We start from the raw sequence: 20,505 nt of genomic DNA, 5'->3' as shown, positions 1-20,505 counted from the left end.
TGGAGCAGAGCAGTATGTGTAAAGGAGAGAGCCAGAGTGGAAGATATGAACTTGCCAGGTTCCTCGCTCTGCAAAGCCAAGCTTCACTTCCATCCTACATTTGCACTTTACCGTACCAAATGGGACGCCCATCCCATGGAAACCTCTGCACCATCAATCAGCCCTTCCATTTTTTCTGCCTTCACTAGGAAGAGAATGAACAGATGACTTCAGAAAAGGAAGATACCACATGGGGCCTGGCCCCACCAGAACATTCCTTCTTTCCAGATGAACAAATGGGAGGACTGCCTAGCGAGTGGCAGCTCACTCAGGCTGGGCCAGAGGAAGTCTTTTATACTAGAAAGCTGGGTGAATCATGCCTTTTAAAAAAGCCCAAACGCTCCATACGCGTACTCTTTCCTTTCCTAGCCCAATTAATTCATGAGGCACGAGTGAAATAAAATGGTTGCTATTTACTTCCAGCCAAGTAAAAGAAACCTCATTTCCCAAAGCCAAAACTAACACTGCATACTGCAACTGGCTAGAAAGCTGATATAGAAAGCAGGTAATGCGTTTCACGGAATCCACATGGTAACCCTGAGCTGGGGAACCAGGGTGGGCAGGGAGTCTCTGCGTTCTCCTGCACCAAGCCACACTTCCAGAGAGGCCGAAGAAAGAAGAAACTATTCTGAACCTAGGTTTGGTTTTCTTAAACAAGGACCAAAAAATTGACATATCATTTGTCTTTGTGACTTTCAACAGACCATTTCCTCTTCCAGGGGCTTGTTCCATTTGTAAAATGTAACCTTTTAGGTCTTTTACAACTTGAGCTTCTATCCTCCTATGACAAGGTGCAGATTTAAAGCTTGGATCCATCAACTGGTTAGTGATCACCAGCAGTAAACAAACGGGTAAGTGATTCTTTTATTAATATAATGAAAATTCTTTTCTCAACTAAAAATCCTCTATTTTCATTAAGGACGATTTTTTTTTGCTTATCTTCTAAAGTAAGGAAAAATGATAAATGTATACCCTTTGTTCTCCAGAGTTAATTGTTAAGACTAGAACTCTAAAATAAATAAGGCTATAAACATTTTTATGGCATTTTATTAACATACACATATTGGAGGCTCAGACATTAAGGCAAAGTAGAAGGTGTAACACAAATACAAGGCCCTGCCCTGACGTCTGAGCACAGACACCTACCATGGACTCGACAAGGCTGAGTCACCCAACCTGCCTAGTTCTACAGCCTTGCTCAGGCCTCGCCTCTTGCACGCTCACTACAGGTTAGCCACACCGTCCTTGCCTGTGGCAGCCTGTGTGCCTTCCAGTCCCAGCATCTTCACTTGTCTTGAAAAGCTCCCTCAGGGCACACGGACATCCTGTATGGCACTCGAGTGTGCTTCCCTTACCACAGTTACGGTTAGTTTCTTGAGGAGTTCTTCAGATACCCATCTGCCCAATGGACTATCAGCAGATTGAGGGCGAGGGCCCACATCTGTTCTGCTCATGCATCTCCTGTGCCTAATACCTGTTAAACACATGATTTACCTTCATGGAATGAATGAGTGAATGGCACTGTGATCCCATTCATGATCAAACCAGCTGACAGGCACACCATTCTAAGCACCCACTTTCCCAATTGTAAGTTCAGTACTTGTAGGAGGAGGATTAATTCCTTTAGAATTCTAGGATATAGGTAAATGGTTATCTTCTTGAATGCTACATCTGAACCATGCAAACTAAGGCTCCACGTTCTCCAGCCTCTTGTTAGTAGAAATTGCTTTCGACTTAGACTAAAACAAAACAAAAATAAGGGCTTTTATCCCATGAAGATCACAGATGTCTCTCTGACCCAGCACGGTTCCCACTGTACACTGCACACCAGGTAATCATAACATGTCAGAGGATTCCACTGATATGTGATATAGTCAGTCATTCCATGACCTACCAATTTCCTTGGTGTCTACAAGAGCTTCAGGCCCATTGTGCCAACAGCACAAAGCCACCAGCATCTAACGAGACACTCACATTGTATTTGTGTAGGGGATTTGGGTTTTTTTCCCAGTGATATTGGACCTGAATTGGGATGACAGTGGTTGAGTTAGAGACAGAACATGCCGACAGTCCAAGCCATGTGACCTACAGAGGATGTGTGACTCCATGTCGTACTCTGTCGCCAGCCACACAGTGCTCAACAGGCAAATGAGAAAACAGGACGGACTGTGCTATTTCTACCTTCCCAGCCCCACTCAAGGGCAAAGCTCTCATGTGTGCTCTTCCTTTTATTTGAGTTCACTTGGGGACAAATTAATTCCAGAGAGGAAAACCCAAGGGTGAGTCTGCTACCAGCTTTCCAGGACCGAGAGTGGAGACACACAGGCATGACAGGAGGGCTTGCTCCAGGGGAGACTGGCTGGAAGCTAGGTCTGTGTGCCAATATTCTTGGGGTACTGAAGAGAAAGCCTTGTTCAGACAAATCGCAGCTGTCTCAGAAAATTCATCAAGGCTTCCTTGCCCGATGCCCCCCGCACAAAAAAACTGGCGATGATGTAATGAGAAAGATCGAATTCATGAAGCACCTGGCGCTCCAGAGGGTAATATCCACAAAGCCACATGGGCACCCAGCAAACCCCTCAGACATGTAAATAAGCCTCTTTATGCAAAGAAGATGCATTAGAGCAGGCTGGAGTCAGTCTGTCTGAGCCTAAAGCTCAGCTCTGCCAATTACCAGCTGTGTTGCTTCCTTAACCCTGCTAAGCCATGGTTTCCTCATCAGGAAAACTGAGATCATAACTGGATATACCTCACTGGGTTCTTGTGAGGAGTAGACATGTTAATAAAAGTTAAGTGCTGAGCATAGTGTCTGGCACATAAACAAGTGTTCAGTGAAAGTTAGCTCCTGTTGCCTGCTGCTGCAACTACGCTGCTCATATGTTTCCAGAGCACAGAGAAAGAATGTGCTTATTTTTGCAAACACTGGTAAAAGTCTGACACCAAAACCTGACAAAGATCACACGAGAAAGAAAACTACAGACAAATCTTATTTATGACTATAGATACAAATATACTAAATATTGAAAAGTTGAATCCAGTAACATATTTGAAGAATGATACACGATGACTAAGCAGAGGGGGGAGCTTTTAAAATATAATTGATCTTTTTAAGAGGTTAAAAAGAGAAACCAATGTTAACAACTTGCTATGTTAATATTTTAAGTATTCATAGTCAACAAAAAAGGAGGTTGTCATTTTAGCAACCAATTGATCAAAAAATTTACATCTAACTGAATTGGGTTGGGCCTCATTCAGAATAAACAATCTCTCAGAATAAATACTTACAAAGTAGGTTTATATTAGGTTGTATTACAAAGATAAGATACTCCAAACAGAGTTTTGTGAAGTAAAAGACTGTGGTCAAAAAAAAGTCAACATATCTATTAATAATTGGTCAGATCAGTAATCTGGAAAGTTTCTGCTGTAATAAACCAAACCTATTTATAAAAAGGGAGGCCCATCAGTTTTAGGTCTGGGTGTCCAGAAGCAGACCCTGAGATGAGGATTTATGAGTAAAAGGTGTACAAAAAATTGTCCCCGGGGAGACCAGGAAGGGAATAGAGGAAGCAGTGGGACCTTCTCTTATTCCCAACACCTGGTACCTTCTGGGATGCAGGGCTCCTCTGCTGTGTGCTCCCCAGGGACAGGGCCAACAGACGATCCTTCTTTGGGTCCCTGGGCCTCTTGTCATACAACCCAGGTCCTCAGAAGATGCCCGTGGAATTCTCATGTCTCTGTTCAGAGGAGGGCTGGGCCATATTTATAATAAAGGCTGAGCTTTCATAACGAGAGTGCTTGGTCAAGGAGGCACCCCCAGATGACATATTTTGCAACACTGACCTTCAAGAGAGTGGCAACGTTAGGAGAAGAGTTAGCAGCTCCTCTCCTGCAGCTAACTGTGCTGTGAGATCTCCTGCAGCTGCTCCCACCCTCTCAAATGCAGCCCCACCTCTCCTGCCCAAAATCAGCAGTCCCAGCTTTTTCCTTCCCCCTCCAGTAAAGCTTTAGAGAATTGCATTTTCCCTGTTAAGGGGCGTCGCTGCAAACAGAACAGGGCTCTCTATTCAAAGGCCACGGGCTCTACAGGGTCCTTGTTTAACTCTCCCAGAGGAAAATTTGGCCTCAAATTTTGATGTCTCAAAGCACAGCTCTAACCACCTTGCCAACCTGCAGGAACCCCTCAGGGACTGTCACTGTCTCACACAGATATTCCCCTGGGTGAAGGCAAACCTTCATTTGGGAGAAGAGCATCCATGGTGGACAAGACACACGCTTGGCCTCCAGACAGCCTGAGCTCAAACCCCAGCTGTGCTACTTCCTAGCTGATCATCCTGGAGCTGAAGAATTCTCCTGGAGTCCCAGTTTCCTCATTTTTAAAATGGGTCACTGGGAGGCGATAGTAGGTGATTACAATTACCGCTACCATCACCTGTTTCACAGGTGGGCCTGCACCATCTCCACCTAAGCCCTTCTAACTGGCTCGTGTGTGTTGGTGGCCTTTGCTAAAAACAGGCCCCTCCAGCACTGAATAACTCAGTCTTCCCCCCAAAAACCCACCCTGGGCCTGAACCACACTCTCTGGGCCATGTACATGTGAGGCCACATTATCTGTTCCTTAGGCTCTGGGAGCTCCCTGAAAGCCCAGATGACCTCTCTGTCTTCCCCAACATGAGGCCAAAGCTTCTGGATGGCCATTTGTCTTGAGGCCTGCATTTAATATAATCTGTTTAAATCCTACAGCTCCGTATTCTTCACTCTGTCTTAGTGAGGACCAGAAAGAAAAGTGAGTGAAGAGAGATGTGGCCCAGTCACTGAGGAGTCGGGGGCCTGGTCTGTGAGGTCATCAGAGGCTGTAGAAGACCCCTCCATCCAGATTCCTGCCCCTCTCTCTCTAGCTGCCGGTACCAGAGTTTGTTTACCTGAAGGCTTGTTCTAGTGACAAAACTGCTCTGGCCCCTGTGAACAGCAATCCAGAAGTGTCAGGATATTAATGCCCCCAGGAGTGGCCCTCAACCACAGACTGTTGGGAGGGAATGGGTGGGTGAAGACACTCGGGCAGAACTCTGAGGAGCTTGTTCTGTGGACCCAGATCTCCCAGTGGGAGTAAACCCAGGTGCGTACAGTGGTAGCTGGCTTGATAACCTGTCCTTTTCAGCTGCTTTCTTTTCTCCCTCTCACTTCCTAATATATTCCCCTACCTTCGCCTCCCAAATAAACTATAGGTACGTGCATTTCAGTGCTTGCCTCAGGGTTTACTTCCGCAGAAACCTAACCAAGACGTGGATGTTACTTGGGGTTCTTTTAAAGGACCCATAGCATAGACAATCCTCAAGCCCACGGGACTGAAGTTTCCATTCCAGTCCTACCAAGGACCTGCAAACCTGGGCCACTGCAGAAACCCATGTGGACAAAGGACTGCTCTGGCAGGAAAAAGATGCTGGCTTCAAATGGTGGGGCAAGGGTGGTGCGGGGCAATCTGTAGGCATGGCCCAGTCCATTGCCTGCACCCCCAGAAGGCACAGACACAGGCCGCCTCTCAGCGATGAGTTTCATCACCGAAGGACTTAACTTATTCTTCAGGCCTGATCCTGTACAGCAAGATGCTATCACCAGGTGGGGGAACCATTTCTCCATATCCTGGCAGTCTCCCTTTCCAGAGAAATAAGGAATTAGCATACTTCGTCAAACCACCACTTTGTTTAAAAAGAACAATTGGCCTTAAAAACTACTAGTGCAGTATAAAACTTAATGATAACTGAGAAAGTAATCATAAAATACAGAGAAAGAAATATCTGTCAACTATCCATGTATCTACCCACCATCCATTCATTTATACAACAAATATTGAGATCCTACTGCTGCAGGTGCTGCTGTAGCTACTAGGTAAGAATCAGTGCATAATAAGTCCTTCCATGTTATAGGAGCTTCTATTCCAGTAGGAGGACTAAGATGATCAGCAACAAATAAATAGTATGCCAGATGGTAACAGGTTCTATGGAGGAAAGCAGGATTAAGGGATGGGATGGGGGTATTTATAATCAGGTGACATTTGAGCAGAGACGACAAGGAAGTAAGAGAGTGGGCCATGTACATATCTGGGGGAAGAACCAGTGCAAAGGCCCTGAGGCAGGGACAAGCTTGGTGTGTTATAAGGAACAGCAAGGAGGCCACTGTGTCTACAGTAGAGAGGGCAAGGGGAAGAGTGACAGGAGATGTGTTCAGAGAGGCAGCAATGGGGTCAGATCTTGTAGGGCATTATAGACAGTATAAAGAACTAAGTTTTACAATGAGATGAGAAGGCTTTGGAGGGTTCTGATCAAAGGAGAAAAAGAGGCAAAGTTGGAGGCAGCAACTGCAAATCAACAATGAGGTGAAGGCCAGGCGTGGTGGCTCATGCCTGTAATCCTAGCACTCTGGGAAGCCGAAGTGGGAGAGGATTGCTTGAACTCAGGAGTTTGAGACCAGCCTGAGCAAGAGCGAGACCCTGTCTCTACTATGAAATAGAAAGAAATTAGCCAAAACAACTAAAAATAGAAAAAATTAGCCAGGCATGGTGGCACATGCCTGTAGTCCCAGCTACTCGGGAGGCTGAGGCAGGAGGATCACTTGAGCCCAGGAGTTTGAGGTTGCTGTGAGCTAGGCTGATGCCACGGCACTCCAGCCCAGGCAACAGAGTGAGACTCTGTCTCAAAAAAACAACAACAAAATAAAAACAATGAGGCAAAAGATGATGGTGACTTGGACCAGGAAGGAAGCAATGGCGATTGTAAGAAGTGGATGGATTATAGGTATACTCTGTAGGTTTGTGAAATAGATGTGGCGTGTGAGAGAGAGAGAGGAGCCAGAAGGATGGAGTTGCAGTTTCCTACAAATGCAATAGGGTTAGGGAGTATTCGGATCCCATTTTGGATACTGTAAGTGTGAGAAAACTGTTGGACATCAAGTGGAGATGCTGAACAGGCAATTTGATACCCAAGGCTGGAGTTCAGGGGTGAGCTCTGAGCTGGAGATGGAAATTTGGGAGTTGTCAGCATATATATGATATAAAGCCATGAGACTTGATGAGTTCACCAGTGGAACATAGAAGAGGATTCCAAGGATCGCATCCTTAAAAGGTTGGAAGGGTAAGGAGGACACAACAAAGGAAGCAGAGAAGGAATGGCCAGTGAGGTAGGAGAAACAGAATTGGGGTGGGGAGTATCCCAGAGTGCAGAAGAGAGTGTTCCCAGAAGAAGGGAGTACAAAAGACTTGAAAAGGGATTTTATAAAATAAGTGTCCAAATGGCTGAAAAGCACATGAAAAGGTATTTATTGACCATCTTGGAGATATAAATCTAAACCACAAAGAAATACAACTACACACTCATCAGAATAGCTAAAATAGAGAAGACCGACAATACCGAGAGTTGGCAAGGGTGCAGAGCAGCCAGAACTCTCATACTTTGCGGGTGAGGGTGTAAGATGACAGTACTACTTTGGAAAACTAATTGGCAGTTTCCAATAAAGCTAAACATGCATGGACTGACCCTCTGACCTAGCGACTACACTTGCTGGTATTTACTTAAGAAACATGAAAAAAATATGTGCGCAAAGACTGGCACAAGAATATTCTTAGTATCTTTATTCATGATAGACAAAACTAGAAACAACTCTGATGCCCACCATCAGGAGAAGGGATAAACACATTGCGGCATATACTCTTACGATGGAATTCCACACAGCAATAAAAGCAAGCACTGATATATATATAATATGGATTAATCTCAAAACTACTATGTTGAGAGAAGCCAGACAAAAAAGAGTACATATTATAAACATCTATTTTATAAGAAATTTAAAAACAAGATAACTAATCTATGTTGATAAAAGCCGGAATCCACCCCATTCCAGGGGAGCAGGTGCTGCCTTGGAGATGGCATGAGGGAGCCATTAATAGCATTTTTAAAATTGAGGTATGATTCATGTACAATAAAATGTACACATTTTAAGTGTCCAGATCAATAATTTTTACATGTGTCTATACCCATGTAGCCACCACTCACATCAAGAAACAGAACATTTCCGATAGTACAGAATGCTGTTAAAGAGAAGGAGGAGGAGAAGGGGGAGGAGGTCATCACTAACTGTGCTAACAGCTGCTGATGGGTCCAGAAAGAAGATGACTAAGAAACGACCACTGGATACGGCCAGGTGGTGGTCATGCTTGTCCCGCACATCACCTGTCAGTAGCACAGATAGTCTCAGGTGCAATCTTCTCTGGCCATTCTCTGGCCCAGGCAATCTTTTCTTCTTCTCTTTAGCTGTGTACAAACCCATTCTCTTTAGCTGAAACTTAGGCCATGGCAGGCTCTAAGTGACTTTCTCATCTCTAGGAAGGGACCTCCCTGTGTACTCTAAGCTGGTCCTTAAACTTTCCTATGGAGCCCTGGAGATTTTTCCTCAAATTTCTCATTTTCATATAAATACTCAAGGATCTTGTTAAAATGCATATCCTGATTCAGCAGGTCTGAGGTGGGCTTGAAGACTGTGCATGTCTAATATGCTCCCAGATGATGCCAGTGCTGAAGGTTCATGGACCCTATTTGAGGAGCAAGGCTGTAAATGACATGATTAAACTTCCAAATAACATAACAAGACCAGAAAAATAAAAGAAGAAATGCATCAAGAATAAATATGACTATGCTGCGGCTACCGCATGAACAGAACTATCATGTTCAGACTCGGGGCAATAACAACTCTATGCTGGGCTCACTGGACCGCAGTTCAGGCCTGGGCTCTACATTTCATGAAGATGCCAAACTAGAGTCAGCACGGAGGCTGATGAACTGGACAGTGAAGAAGAGGCTGGAAATGACACCAGTCAGAAGGACAGGGTACTGGACATTGGCCTTTCTTGTAGGGATGGGCCTAGGTATGGAGCTGTGGCACTTCTGTTGGAGGCCAAAAATCCAAATACCTTGACATCATCATGGGGATAGCTTCATCTTGTGAAAACAAAAACATGTCAGTGAAGATAGATACGGCCTACAGGTAAAGATCATCTTATCATTTATCAGGGTCTGACATCTACAGAAGGGAGTGGACTTACTGGGCAGTGCTTGATAAGACAGACCTGGGTCACGTCACCTGCTGGTTCCCACCAGGTGCTCTGCTACACCTGATTGTGGTCAAGCCAGATCTCCTCAACAGGTATTCATGAAGATGAATTTTTTAAAAATCCTAAATGCAGGAATGCAGAGCCTGAGAGCACTTTGGCAAGAGGAAAATAAGGCAGCAACTGTGCCAGCATTTGCCTGTCTGCCCATGATTCCTTTTCTGCTATGGATCTCAGAGATATAGACTTGCAAACTACCTCCCCCAGGTCCCTGCTGTGGCTGACGCTGCTGGTGCTTCCTGACGGCCGGCCGCTCTTCCCTTCCTCCCAAGAAGCAGAACCCTGTGTCTGCCAGCCTCTCTTTGTGGCCAGGGGTGGCTGTGTGACATGGTTCTGGACCATGAGATGTATGTGGAAAATGCCAAGTGGAGCCTTAAGAAAGCTCTTTAAAAGGGGACAGATCTTCCTTCTGCCCTTTGTCCTTCCTCTTCTCCCTGCCTGGAATGCAGCTGTAGTGTTGGAAGTGAAAACCAAGGAGCAACATGTAGGATGATGAAAGCTCCACAAAGTCAGGCTGAGCAGAAGACAGGAGGAACGGGGCCCCGCTGGCACCGTGCAGTTGCTCATCAGCACTGAGGTGCCAACTTCTTGATATTTTATTACAAAAGAAAAATCAAAATTTCGTTAGGATCAGCTGAAAACTTGTTTTTTCTGTTACATGCAGCCAAACATATTCCTAACTGATTTTAAAAACTGACTTGCTTGGGAGAGCAAGACAGGCTCACTAGTTAGATGCCTGAGTAAGAACAATGCCAGTGGCTATCACAGAGCCTGGGGACAATGGAACCCTTGGATGATCTGTGGCCTCAAAACGATGAAATGACAGCTCAGGAAAGCTGGATTGTAATGGATTGTAGCTGTACGTTCACAGTCTCTGTTTAATTCCACGGGCATCTACATATGCCAATTCCCTAAATAAAATGCTGGCAGAAATAATCTGTTTGCAGCCGACACTGAGAATATCACACAAACACCTTGAGAGCTCAAAGACATTTCTCAATGTGCTTGTAATACACCCTGCAGAATGCGAAGCCAGTGGAGGGTAAACCTGCCATAGCAAACAGTTTTAGGCCCCACCCAGAGCCCCTCAGGCCTCCTTTACGTGCCCACCCTCTGGCTTCAGGTCGCATTTGCCTCCTGGAGCCAGCACTGGGTCTTCTTCAGAGGCCTGCCCTCAGGCCACTCTGTCCACCCCTCACCCTCAGAGGGTGGGAAGTGCCTGGGACTTTTACTCCTCCCTAAGTGGCCCCTAACCAATGGCTGGTGTTTGTAGGAGAACAAAAGCCCAACTTCCTGACCTGGAGATGGGACAGGACCTAAGTGTAAGTCCCACTTCGGAGCTCTGTTGCAGGAGAAGGCTGAGGCCATGCTCCCAGGGACTTTGCCTGACATCGCATCCTGCCTTGTCCTGCGTCCCTCTCTCCCCACCCCCGTGTCTCCCCTGGAAACACATCCTTCATGAACCGCTTGCACATGAATCCTCATGTCAGGAAGTGCTCAGGGAAACCCAGCCTAATCTACTCAAATTCTGCTTTTTTTTTTTTTAAGTTTTCTTTATTTGTCTTCGCTTAGTTGTCTACTTTCATAGCTTTCTTTTTAAGAGGCGCTGTGCTGCTTTATGAAAAGATTTAAAATCCAAGACTCCCTCCTTCTCCTTAAAAGAGGAAATTATTAAATTGCTGTTTTGCAGTTAGTTAGAAAAAAAAATCCAGAGATCTAACACATGTTTTCTAAACTCCCCCACAGATTTGTCCGAGTCCTGTAGCTCTGGGAAACATCTTCTTAATTGATCCTTGTCGTAGCTATAGCTCTGTTGACATTTCTAAAGCAAAACGTGGCCTTCCTTCGAAATGCAGTGAATACACAAACGAAGCTTTTCATATATGTGAAAACCGAGCCCCGCCGCGGAACACCGAGGCCGCGCTGTGATTTGAAACGGACATCCGGGTCTCTCCACCACTTCCTCACTGCCGGCTGCCACCGAAGCCCAGCCTTTCTCTCCGCGACAGTTTCACTCTGGGCTGGGCTCTCCCTGACTGCTGGGCCAGAAACGCTAACACAAGGGCCACAGGTAATCCAGATGAGGAATTACAAATCTCGCTTCAGGGTACCAGCTCCTACCACCTCCTCTTATCTTCTCAAGGAGGAAGGTCAGGGCCTGCACGAGCAACTCAACCGCCTGGGATCTCCAGGGAACACAGAGCTCACCTTTGACAAGCGGACCAAGATGTGAGATAAAGAGCTTGCTGCTGTGTTAGCTCCTCAACTGGGCTGAAAGCCAGGTGAGGTTTTTTCTACCTGGCATTATGTAGGAAGTTCAGGGTAAAGTCAGCAGGGTGCTTGGGGCACTGGATTAAAGACGGGAAAGGGGCAGCGGAAAAGACTTATTATTTTCTAAGTATTGACATCCACCCTCAGGGCTCTCTTACAAGGGCGGTAAAGCAGCAAGTTCATTCATCATCTTAATGGCCGGGCCAAGATGACTATAAACATCTAAGGGTAACATCTAAGGGTTGCATTTTACTCGGGGCTACTATTAACTTGACAAGAGACACCAGAGAAAGGAGAATACAACGAAAATCAGTTCCTCAAAAGGAAGGAAGGCTGTTTGTAATCCGCTTACCCTGGGGGACAAGGCACACTGCCTACAAACCGTTCTGAGGCTCAGGGCTCCATTTCCCGGCTCTGCCAACACGTTTTGCTTTGTTCACAAGCACAGATGCAGTTTCTGTGTGGAACCTTCCGTCTGAGACCTGGCCAGGGCACTCCCTCAAACATAAAGGTACACAAACACGGAGTCCTTAAGTCCTTCCTGCTCTATCCAGATGACAAAGCGGATCGGTTTTATCGCCTGGCGCCATCTTGAGTGATTTGCCTTGAAAGAAGAAAGACTTCTGAGAGAAAGGACAGCCCTTTCTGTGGTGAAGGCAGATATAAACTGGAAGAATCACTTTACAAGAAAAACAGGCTTATGAGCCCTTGATGCCTCTTGTCATAAAATATCAGCCACTGAAAGCCTGGAAAGCTGACCTGGTGCTTCGCTGCCTCCAAAGCCCAACTTAGAGGCCCAGTTTAACTTGGAACTCAAATCAGACCCCTCAGAAACAGCAAAAGTGAGCTTCCCTTCTGACATCATCGCCCCTCCCACATTAGGCCCTGCCATGGAAGAAAATAAAAGAACATAAGACCCATCCACCCATCTTAATCTCTCAGGGAGATCAAAATATATGCAACGACTTGTTTGGCCAAGGATGCTGAGAGGAACTACATTTCTAATGAGCTTGAAAGAGCTCAGAGTGCTATAAAATGCACTGTAAGTGGCAGCTCTGGGTTCTCCCCGCTGAATTCGTGATCACTCCGCTTCCTAACTGCTCCCAACACTGAATCTCGCCCTGACCTGACCTGTTCATGCTGTTTCTTGGCTCTCCCTCCAAGATGTCACTAGCTTCTGTCTCTGCTGCTTTGGTCCAGACCCTCAGTCAAAACCCACAAATGGCCCATCACTGCCCACCTGATAAAAAATGTCTGCAGCCCCACCAGGCTTTGCGGGGTGCTTCTGCAGCCCTCTGGGCTGGCTGCCTCCCTGCCCAGTCTAAGACTTGGGACCCAACCCTGCCTTTGCTTTTGGAGTACATCATTCTCCTTATTCTCTAAACTTGGATATTATTTATTGCATGTACCACATATTTGAACAATTATATATCTTGGATTTTGAAAAGTTGATATCCCTAAACCAAAAACTCCAATATTTAAGCAAATAGTAAATAAGTGAAAAAAATCAACATGCATTATGGAAAATAAACAGGAGCCACAAAAGGCAATACAGATATCTATTTAACTGACATATATTCACTAGCTTTACATTATTTTTCATGTAATTTTATTTTTTTTAAATAAAGGTAATTCATTAAATATAGAAATAAGTTTAGTTTAACACTGTCTCTCTTTTTTTTATAGTAAGAACACAGACAGACACCGACAGACACACACACTCAATCCTTTATTACGATCATCCCTCGTGATTTTTGGTTCAGAAGGAAGACTTACACAGCCTATATTCTACATTCTTGTTTTATTTTCCTCTTCCCCCTCAGCATTTAATCTTGGTCTGAAGCAGGTGATCAATATACACCTTCTGGGTAAAGGAATGATCTACAAAGCATAAACTTGTATGTGGCGGGAGTCAGGGGCTACCATGGTAGGTACCCAGCACAAACAAGTAGCGTGGTGTAGGCCTCATCTAATCCTCGGTACAATCCCACTTTACAGAGAAAGAAACTGAGGTGCAGAGGGAAGACCTGTAGGCCGGGGTCACACTGATCGTAAGAAACAGCTGGAATTTCCACTCTGCAGGTGCTGGTAGCTCTATTCCACACTGGCTGCATATTATTCACTTCCAGAAAAATTCTAAAATCCAAACTCCAGTTAGTTCCTTCTTGAAATCACTGCAAAGTACAAATATTCCAGCCAGCAAATAGTTTTCAAAACATTATCAGCTTTGAAAATTCCATGGATACTACATCTGGGATGACCCATTCTCTTCCTTCCCCAAACACACACGCACATTTGAAGCCCCAAACTCCACTCTCTTTGACTAGCTTATCTGCTGCCAAGGGAAGGACAAGAAGCACAATAAGGCTGCAGACTAAGTCCTCCTGGAAATGCAGACCCAGGCAGCAAACAGGCAGGCAAGAGAATGGGACTAGCACCTGGAAAACGGCCAGGCTGGGGGTCACAGTCTGGTGGCCTACAGGCTGGATGCAGTCAGTGGACATGTTTTGTTTGGCTCATACCATGTTCAGAAAACATTTTAATTAGCTGCCAAAGTCATGAGATTTCTGGTTTTTATCGAAAAATAGGGAGTCTGGCAGCACTGGCCCTCACTCCCACCTGGCAACCGCTGAGGGCTGCTGTGAGCCGGCTGCCCTGTGGGTGAGGCCGGAACCCTCCATCTTCCCATAGTCTCCACTGCTTCCTCCTGTCCCACACCCGGCCCTCTTCACCCTCTTACAACACCTACCTTGCTCCCACCCCTGTAGCCTGTGAAGTGTGTGCCACTGGTTCTTATATGAGAACCCCAGTGAGGTTCTATCAGGCCAACTTACAACTTCTGGCAGCCTGGAAAGTGAGATGCTCAGGTTGGAGATGCTTCCAACCCTGTGGGCCTCTCTGGCAGAGGCTGGAGAGCCCCATCCATGTGACTCACACTCACGGGGTGCTCCAGCCCACTTCCAGCTGCCTGGGTCTGCATCCCTGCACCTGAGTGCTTGCTTTCCAGAACTGTGTAGACTACTCTGGCCATGCACACATCAGGGCAGAGAAGTTCTGAGGAATGAACACCCCCAGGAGGCCTCAACCCTTGACTCTTGGTGGGTATATAAATCCCCCATTCTCTCATCTCTGAGGTATGTTTTTCACAGTTTCCCAGGGTTGCCTGCAGTATTAAGCCCATCACCCACTGTGGTAGCTGGTTTAACAGCCCACTTTTCATTCACTGCCTCCATCTGTCTGCATCACTTCTCCACTTCCCTACCATTATTTCCTGAATTGCCCAAATAAACTAATTGCCCTCAATTCCTCGCCTCAAGATCAGTGTCTGGGAGACTCAAATCAAGACAGCATTTCATACTGTGTAGAAGAGTCAGGGTCAGGTTATCTTTGTTCTCCCTTCTCTTCCAGCATGGCCTCGTCTATCGCTCTGTGGGAAACTGCTATGTCCCCTCGGTACCCAAAAGTCAGCTGGGAGCCCTCTTGCCCCTGGCTTGAAGCTTATACTTTCATGTCCACGTGTGATTCCATGAATGCCATAATGGCCAACACCATGAAGACGTACAATGTACACATGAACCCAGCCCCTTCTTTGAGTTCTGCTCTCCCCACCTCCCACCACCATGGTCATATAAGGTGTTCACAAGCACAGAAGTCCTGACAAGCTTATAACAGGCACCAGCATTCCTAAAGTCTCCTGATGTCACCTGGCCACCAGGAATGTCACTGGCTCTTTGGTCCACATGGGCAGCCTCTTCCCATCCTGCTGGGTCCTCTCTCATGCCACTCCTCCTTTGCTCTCCTCTGCCCTGTCACCCCTGCCCCAGCCCAGCTCCCTCTTCACCAGCCAAATAAACTGACCCACCCCCCTAGCTCTGCAGTGCAGGCACCAGCTGACACCAGCTTCTTTAGAGGCTCATCCATCCACCCTAAGCATTTGTCCAAGGAGTCTGTCCATCAAGGGACTAGCTATTATAGCAATGACTTTGTTCATCTTGTCATATCTGTGTTTCAAAGCAACTTTTCAGCACCTCTGTGGAGCAGTTGGCACCTCGTACTTTAATGGCTTGCTGATATGCCTTTGGATCCATTAGGCTGTGAGTTTCCTGGAAGCAGAGCTAGACCTTACTCATCTTTGTGTCTCCTAGTGGCCGGTACTGTCCCTGGCACTTAGCAGGTTCTCAGTAATTGCTGTCCAAACAAATCCATTGCTGTTTGACAAAGGTGAAAAGAGCCAAAGCCCTTCATGCCAAGTAGCACCACAGCAAGAAGTTAAAACTCGGCTTTATCTTGACTCCAGGGCCATATAGCTGTACAGCTAGCCCCAGGGGCACCACTCACATTACATGCTGTGGAGTTGGGCTGTGGGGTGTCGTTCACAAGAAACCCATGTGAACGCTGATGCTGCAGCTGTGTGACACAGTGGTTATCTATTCTTCCTTATTCTCCCTTTTAACCACACACCCCTCCCTACCCTGGGAGCTCCCTCTCACTGCTCCCATAGGGGACCCCAGGAATAGTCATACTCAGTAGTGAGGCTTTGCCAAGGGACCTCCTGGTTCCTTGCCTTCCATGGTGCACTGGGCCTGCCCCCATGGAAACCCAGCTGCTGGCCCTTGCACGCTGAGCTCCGTCAGACAGCATGTGCCAGTCAGCCAAATTGAGCCCCCCTTTATATTTCCAAGTTAGCTTTATTTAGGCAAGAGAAAAGTCAAAATGGCCATTCATGTACACCAACATTTTTATAAGCAGTCTTTCCTTGAAGGAAAAAAATAACCCAGAATAAATCTATGAAAGCAGCCTGGCATTAGAAAAGGATAGAAAAATCCATTTCAGGGAGTATTTTGTGTTCAGTCTTAGAAGCTAACATTTAACTAATGGACTATGTGATGACGGAAAAGACCAAAAACCTTAGAGGCCTGGGCCCTGAGTTTCTCTGTGACTTTGGACAAGAGGGATATCCATCCATCCATCCCTCCCTCCCCCAGGCCATCCATCCATCCACACACCCACCCATCCACCCAGCCAGCTACTCCTTAGGGGACAGGTCCTGTGCAGCAGGTGAAAAGCCTGCACATTTGACACCTGAGCTGACATTTGAGGACAGAACAGTTCATTAAGCAAAAATGGGGGTAGAGGAGGTTCCTGGGTTCAGTAGTAAAAGAGCAGTGATTAAGGTGGATGTGGGGGCATGGTGAGCACTCAGCCTGGGTGGTGGGGAGTAGGGAGGGAAGGGAGGCGGGAATGACCAGGTCAGATGGCTCCTCATGAACAGCTGAGGAGTCTGAACTCCGTCCTGAAGAATATGAAGCAGGAAGAGTGACAAAGTCAAGTTTCTTCTCAAATTTTTATTGGTATAACTGAGATTATAGGATTACTTTTATTAACCTTTTATATTATGCATTTACTATGGCAACAATTTTTTAACATTTGCTTACTATTTAAAATATTTGTAAAAATTGTTTTGCTTCATTCTACGTTCATTTGGCTTTAACACACTTTTTTAATTCACAGCTTTTGTATTCTTGAGTGGTTCACTGTAAGTAACTATTTTTCAGGAAGCTTTCATGGTTATGGTAGCAGAAGCTGCCAGCACCTTGTTCACATTCCCAAGAAGCAACCAGAGGATTGGACACCTGGAGCCAGTCCCCTCCAGGCCAAAGGCTTCCCACATCCTTCTGGCTGAGTCGTTTCCTGGCCCCAGGGAGCATGGGCCACAGCCAGAGGAGGCTGGAAGCCAGAGAACTAAAGGCCTTGGAGCAATTCCCACAATGAATGACAGGAGTAGGTGGATGAATCCTCCAGCAGCTTCCTCACCCCTCAAGGGGAAGATTCTGAGGTGTGTTTCACACAGTCTCTCAGAGAATCTGCAGAAGACTAAGTCCAAGCTGCCCACAGCAGTGATCTGCACATCCATGCACAGTTTTCTTCTTTCTTTCCTTCCCTGCCTAAACTCACCACTCCTACTAGGTGCCTCCTGAGATCATCCCCCAAATAAACTACCTACACCTACGTTGTTGTATCAGGGTCTGCTTTAGGGGGAATCCAATCTAGAGAAGTTAATAGACTATGAATTCTCATATATCTGAGAATATCTTTATTGTAACTTCCCAACGGAGGGCAAGTTGGCTGGGTATAGAATTTTAAATTCACTATGGAATATGCTGTTCTAACTTTTGACAATGTTACAGAAAAGTCTGTAGAAAACTGATGTTTTCTGTTAAGCATTAACAGTATCATTTTCATATCCTTACAATTTCATGAAACTATGTGTAGACATGAAAATCTCTTTCGTATTTTTGCCTGGTATCTGTAGCACCCATTTTAGAACATGGAGATCCTTCTCTGCTGTCTCCGAATGGTTTCTATTCACGTCTTCTATTCCAATCATTCTGGAACAATTTGCTCTTTGCTGATTCTCCAGTTTCCACTTTCCATATTATTGTCTTCACTGTGATCCTTTTCATTGCTTTGTTTTCTCTGAATTCTCAGAGATCTTCTCAAAAACATCTCTACAACAATAAATCAATTTTCTGTACTGCTATTTCTGCTCTTCCCTGATTAGAACACACATTTTAACTCTGCCATTGCTGTCTTGGTTTCATTGTAACGTTTCCTGATCCCTCTCACAACCTTTATTTCTGTTTGTCACTCAATCCATTCCATTTTCATCCAGTCTGTTGTTCCACTATCTGATTGTTCACTGTATTCATGTTTTCTTGAATTTCATCAAAAACAAAAGTGGATGCTCTTAAAAATTTACTTTTGTTTTCTATTAATAATCTTTTTTAAAAGTTATGCTTTCCCTCTATCTTGAGTTACGCTTTTCTTAGTTTACGTGTTAGAATCTCTCTGTAGGGCCCGTGTTGGTTCTGTTGGGTCTATGCATTGTTAAACAGGTTGGGTGGGCTCTCTTGGTGCCCCCTCACTAGCCACCTATGTGCTGTCAAAAGCCTGCTCTGGGCCAGGCAATGCCATCTATCTCCCCAGCTGATCAGCCCTGCAGTGTGCTTGTAGTCATGGGAGGGGAGTCTTTGTTTCTTTTCCATTCTTTTTCCTGCCACACTGAGGATCACCTTGCCCACCTGTTTTTCTGGCTGGCCCTGCCACCAGAGCAGCTACGTAACACCTCTGTGCTCTGTCACCATTCTCACACTAACACTGATACCTTGCCAACTTTCTGCCAAATTGAAACCTAGGCTTCCCTGCACCAAAGGTTTTAAAGGTTTCTGGGATTCAACAGCAAAGAGATCAAAGGGGTGTGCTCCCATCTTCCCCAAAGCTAACAACTTACACCTGTGGCCTTTGCAGACACACTTTCCTTGACTGACTAGAGCCTCCTTGTCCAGAGTGCTCGGGAGACTACTCATCACCCTCTTGTCCCGTAGTGGCCAATGATGACACAGGAGTGGAAAACGATGCTGTACCCCACAGCTTCAAGAGGGAACAATTCTGCTGAGTGACCTATGCTCTAGGGCATCCCCCATTTCTTCCCACCCCCTAAATCAGACCAAGGCTAGCTCTGACCTGACAGCACACCCCTCCCAACCTTCCCCTGTCCTACTCTGCTCCCTCATGGCTCTTCTCCTAGGAGCTCTCCTCCAGTAAATCACACGCACTGGGCCTCACACAGTGAGAAAGGGATGGAGACACGTGTGCAAAGTCCCTGGTGTGTAGTAGGTGGAAATGCTACACCCATGCCCTGAAAAGCTGTAGAGCTAAGGATATGACCAATCTCTGTAAAAGATATTCATCACCATATTATTCAAAAGAGAATAAAAAACTGGGAATAACCTAAATATTAAGAGGCATTTGTAGAAAATCCATAGTATATGCATATGGTAGAATATGATGCAGTCTCCAAGCTAAAAAGGAAAACATGGTGAAGGGAAGCAAAGCAAGACACGTGAGGCTACTTAGTTTATAAAACAAGACTGCCAAGGCCTATATACCAACAGTGGGGCCAGCTCTGGGCTTTCCAGCAGCCAATAAAGAGAACAAAACCTCACCTCGTCAGTCACAAGGTAAGAACAAGCCAAAGTGCTGGGGCAAAGTGCAGCTATTTCTAAGTCTGAGGCTGGAGAGCAATTTCTCCCACGGGTCCTGAGTGAGAGGAATCTCTGTCATGTAATGACCCAGTCACTAACCACGTTCTTTCAGTACCACAGAGACAAGTTCCACATGTCTAGTGCTCAAGTAAACCCCTCTCCCCCGACCCACCTTCCCACTCCGCACAGGGAGATGGCCTCCTGGCACACGCAATTCTGTAAGAGAGATCCTGTGAGTGGCCAGAGATACTAGAACCCTATCGGTTCTTGGTTCTCTCTTGACTGGGCTTAACTCAGAGATAATTATTAGGGTCTAGAAGGTGGGTGGAAAGCATGCCCTTCCTGCAGTGCTTGACTGCTTCTGTGGCCTCCTCCATCTCCGGAGCTTTAGAAAGCTATCAAGCAGCAGACTTTGAGATGACTTCTCAGAAAGATATTGGAGCACTGCTATTCTGGGTGGCTCTGTATGCTTCATTTGCCCCCAGGCTTGGCACGATCCTGCCAAAATTGTTGAGCCTGGAAGGATGGGGGCCCAGTGCTCACAGGTGGGCAGGGCAAAGGTTCTGGGTCCATCTTAACACAGAGACTAAGGCATTGCAGTTCAATGCTGTAAACACTGTCAACAGCTGTCTGCGGTTAGAGGAAACCACTGGGTGGAGTGGCATCTCCTTGGGCCCACCCCTTCCTACCTGCGGCCTGCTGAGGAGCCTGTTCCTCCTTCCCAAAGGCAGTGTCAGGAGGGAGATTATGGGACAAGAGAAAATTCCAGCTCTTTTTCTTCCAGTCATGCTATCTAAGCTTTAATTCATTCAAATAAATTAATTCGCTCTAAAAATACTCAATTCATGAAAATAATTACCCCAATTCACTCAAATATGTCAGGAATAAATAAATATGCCAAAGTATAGGCTGATTCTCTAACACAGCAATCCCCAAACTTTTTGGCACCAGGGACTGGTTTCATGGAAGACAAATTTTTCACAGACTGAGGGTGGA

At 46.0% G+C, this 20,505-nt stretch overlaps 1 protein-coding gene across 3 annotated transcripts in view; it reads right to left on the bottom strand.

The window, feature by feature from the left end:
* ITGA9 (integrin, alpha 9) overlaps window positions 1–20,505 on the bottom strand; it is a 333,283-nt gene that overhangs the window by 100,973 nt on the left and 211,805 nt on the right. The window lies entirely within an intron of this gene.

Source organism: Propithecus coquereli, unplaced genomic scaffold, assembly GCF_000956105.1.
Source record: "Propithecus coquereli isolate 6110/MARCELLA unplaced genomic scaffold, Pcoq_1.0 Scaffold1, whole genome shotgun sequence".
Classification (NCBI taxonomy): Eukaryota; Metazoa; Chordata; class Mammalia; order Primates; family Indriidae; genus Propithecus; species Propithecus coquereli.
The sequence above is the reverse complement of the archived record's forward strand: the minus strand, read 5'-3'. Positions and strand labels throughout refer to the sequence as shown.